Here is a 4338-nt window from a genome sequence, read left to right as displayed (position 1 = left end):
TCTCGCACTAGATAAAGCAATGGTTTTAGCTGTGCCAAAGGAAACAGCAGCTAAAGATGCTTTGGAGCTACAGAAAAGGGGATACAAAATGTCAATGAATTAAAATAAAAGACATGAACAAAAATGCTACAGATGTGGAAAAACGTATTACCATGCAAATGAGTGTTGGTTTAAAGATAGAAATTGCAGGAAGTGTAATAAACCTGGCCACATCAAAAGAGTGTGCAGACAGAAGACCAGCAGCAAGTAGAGGAAGATGGTGTACAAAAGAAGGAAGGTGCATGAAGTGGCTGCACGTGAAAGTAAATCATCAGAATCAGATGGAGTAAGACGCTTGTAGTTACACAATATGATTGAGGAGGGAGATAGAAAAAATGAGTCGGGTGTCAACCTGAAAATGGAGCTAGACACAGAGTCAGCTTTATCTGTTATCTCCCAATCAGACTACAAGCACTGGTTCCCAAAGCGAAGACTGCGAAAAAACTCTGTCCGACTCTAGACCTACACAAGTGAAAAAGTGTGGCCCAAAAGTTTAGGCCTCCTTACTGTTGGGTAGGTGTCCTGATGGTTAGCCTACAGTTGGCGCTTCAAGTTACCGGTAGTTGTAGTTTACCTGGAGAAAATCGAGCCACAGGGTTTACGTGTCTTGGTGTCTACCGGTGAAATGTGTCCATACGTCTTCTCTTTCTTCCAGAAGTAGAAGACACATTGTAATAATGTGTGTAACAATAGAGTAGGGATGTAACAATATGAGAATTTCATGTCAGGATTATAGAGACCAAAATTATTACAGTTATTATTGTCGCAGTATTGTGGAATGTGCTCAAAATTTTTATTTTTTAAACATAACTAAAATAAATAGACACTCTGTTAGAAAAGCCACTATTGTGCATGTCTTGTGTTTCTTATGCTTCACAGAAGTGTTTTATCTCTATTAACACCCAAACTTTAATTGTTGTACTATAAATATTTGTTTTTACTGTAGCACTTTAAGATTAATTTAAATGAAAAGCGCGTAGAAAATGAAATCTCTAATAATGTATCACTTTTGCCAGGCGTTGTGTCTGTTCTACTTTGTTCAGCTGTACTTGAACGCGTCGTAAAATACCTCATCTCTTTTCCTTTGAGGAAAGACCAATAATCATAAATCTGCACTAAGAGACCACGCCTTGCGAGTTAAATGTGTACAGTTGAATATCTTAGTTGCTTAGACAGTAATGTGTTTATATAAGTTTTGATTGGGGTATGTTATTCTAACGGGGAATGACATATGTCTCTTGTTTTCATGTTAGCATTTAAGCTAGTGAGTTTATCAACATGCAGTTCTCAATCTTGGTTTTTAGATCATTTTAATTTTAAAAGTTAATACTTATCAAAGGGAGTTTTGTTGCGGTCATCATTGTTACAGTTTACTGTTACTCCCCAACAATACAGTTTTGTTTCCCCAGTGAAAAAACTAAACACTGTGTCTTACAAAACCAGTGGTTCTAATTGGATCCCTGCCGTGATTTACCCTGGCTCCTCTCCTGCATGCTTCTGTGATTGGATAGATTCCTAACTTGTCACGTCCGTGTAAAGACAAAATTAAATATGGCTGGATTTTGTCTGTTAACAAATTTTGCCTCATTTATATTTGTCGACTAAATTGTCAATTAATGTCGTCATTTTTTTCATCAACATTCACTTGTTGTGATTTGTTATAAATGATAAATGATAAATGGGTTATACTTGTATAGCGCTTTTCTACCTTCAAGGTACTCAAAGCGTTTTGACAGTATTTCCACATTCACCCATTCACACACACATTCACACACTGATGGAGGGAGCTGCCATGCAAGGCGCTACCAGCACCCATCAGGAGCAAGGGTGAAGTGTCTTGCCCAAGGACACAACGGACGTGACTACGATGGTAGAAGGTGGGGATTGAACCCCAGTAACCAGCAACCCTCTGATTGCTGGCCCGGCCACTCTACCAACTTCGCCACGCCGTCCCCGTTATTGTCCTATTTTGGTCATGAGGAAATAGTTAGTTGACGATAACTATGACGATCATTTTCAATCAACAAAATTACTACTTGTGCCAACAAGTAAGAACATTTGGTTTCGCATAAAACATGAGCTGGAGCCACAGGAGGAACAGTTGAGGTTCAAGAAGGAAATGCTTGAATTGGAATCTGAAATAGCTGTCTTGCGGGCCGCTTCAGGTTGTGGGAGTAGATCAAAATACTCAACTACACACAATACATCAAGGTACAAAGTGCTCAGTCCAAACGCTGAGCCATATGTGCAAAACCACCTGAAGACCAGGACCGAGCAGTGGTGGGTCGTCAGGGCCAGCAAGGCCTTTTCTGCTGGCCTAAGATAAATCATGATCATTAATTATAAAAGCAAATGATTAAAAATGTACTTTACTTAAATATATACTGTCTATAAACATTCATCATATTCTCTTCATGTCATTTTAGACTCCAGTGTTGCTGTTTTTACTTAGAGCTTGTATCCACTCAGAATTCAGCTAGCTTGTTGCCTACCATGAATTGATTACGTGGACCCCGACTCAAACAAGTTGAAAAACGTATTTGGGTGTTACCATTTAGTGGTCTATTGTACGGAATATGTACTGAACTGTGCAATCTACTAATAAAAGTTTCAATCAATCAATTAAAAAGCGCTGAATGAAATCTTCTGGAGGCCTTCTGAATCAACAATGCGGCGGTCTGTGCAGTGTATGTTAACAGTGCACATACGATTGATAGACACATACAATAGCCAATCAGATCACAAGTTGTTGACTGTAAGCCTCCCTAGGTTGCCACACGTAAAACCTTTGAAAGTGTCACATTAATGCATCCTATTATTTGGATACTCACTTGTGACTCACACAAATGAAAATCCAATCACAAGTTGTGAGTTGCAAAAGCAGGAAGTGCTGCACCGGAGCCATACCTGGAAAACAGAGAAATCTGATATCAACTCGCTTTTTTAACCCACAAAGAAGGAGAGCAAAACATTTCTTAGGTTGCAGATACTGTATATATTCGCAAGGCTATTTTCAAGAAGGACTTTTCAAAAGAAGCTGGATCTCGTGAGACGAGGTCGGGCAACCCCCAAGCTTGCTAACCTGCCCCAGCCAGTGGGATCGTTTGTCAGCCACTTTCAATCGAATCAATTAACTATGAATTTTACCCGGGCTTACAGCTTCTGAGGAATTATGCAAATTGTGAGTTAAAATATTTAATTTCTTTATTTCTTTATGTTTAATATGTTTGTACAATTATTTCAATTTTGACAGTACAATAGCCCAGTAGTGCGCAAGTGTGTTTCTATATAGCATTTATCAAGTCGTGGTTATGTAGTGACATAAATGATGGTATTTGTCAAGACGAGGACTTTGGGGGTTTTGTTTTCCCGAGATGCAATACAAGTTGGAGTGGACACGGCGTGAAGGTAAATACATATTTTATTTTAACACTAACAAAAGGCACAAACCAAAGGCACGCACAAGGCGGAGAACAAACTTGGCTATGAAAACAATAAACTAGCACAAAAGCAAAAACTATGGACTTAAAACTAAATACTTACTGTGGCATGGCATGAAACAAACGTGAAACAGGTGAAACTAATGGTAGTCATGGTAAAAAAAAAACAATGGAGCGTAAACAGAAACTAAAAGAGTCCAAAAACCAAACAGAACCTAGCCAAACAAAAACATGATCAACAGACATGACAGTATTAAGAGAAGTATTTATTAAAGTTGGACTTTAATCAGTTACTAAAGGCCTAGGTGTGAAATGCACAGCCCTACACTGGGACCTAGCTCAAATAAAACCAAGAAAAAGACATTTTTAAGACCAAGAAAAAGACATTTTTTAAGACCAAGTCAAAAATTCCAATAGTTTACATTTTGCACTGTTGGAGCTTAAGAAAGTTCTTAGTAGAGCTTCCAAATGCAAAAAAGAATAAATGGGTGCGAGACAAAAACAATTTTGAGTAATCACTTTCTTGCAAACGTGAAGTGAAATATGCTGTTCATTAGCAAATCAAGAGTTCAAGACCACAACCTTTAAAAGCAAAAATCTTCTGAAAAATGTGTTTTGAATGTAATTGTCTCTCAGTTATTCAGTCAAGATCTCTTGAGAGCATACACAAAAAAAAGTGTTTTCTTTTTAAATTCAGTCAAATTGTTGAGCTGCATAAGCAAGGCGCTGAGCTTATAATGAGGTGCTGAAGTAGATCTCAGTAAGACAATCGTTTTAAACTTCTTCAAGATCATTCGGGTTATAGAACAAAATAACGAGCCGGAGGATCCGAATGGCTGTCTGTCAAGACACGGGACGA

Source organism: Entelurus aequoreus, linkage group LG04 (genome assembly GCF_033978785.1).
Source record: "Entelurus aequoreus isolate RoL-2023_Sb linkage group LG04, RoL_Eaeq_v1.1, whole genome shotgun sequence".
NCBI lineage: Eukaryota > Metazoa > Chordata > Actinopteri > Syngnathiformes > Syngnathidae > Entelurus > Entelurus aequoreus.
The sequence above is the reverse complement of the archived record's forward strand: the minus strand, read 5'-3'. Positions refer to the sequence as shown.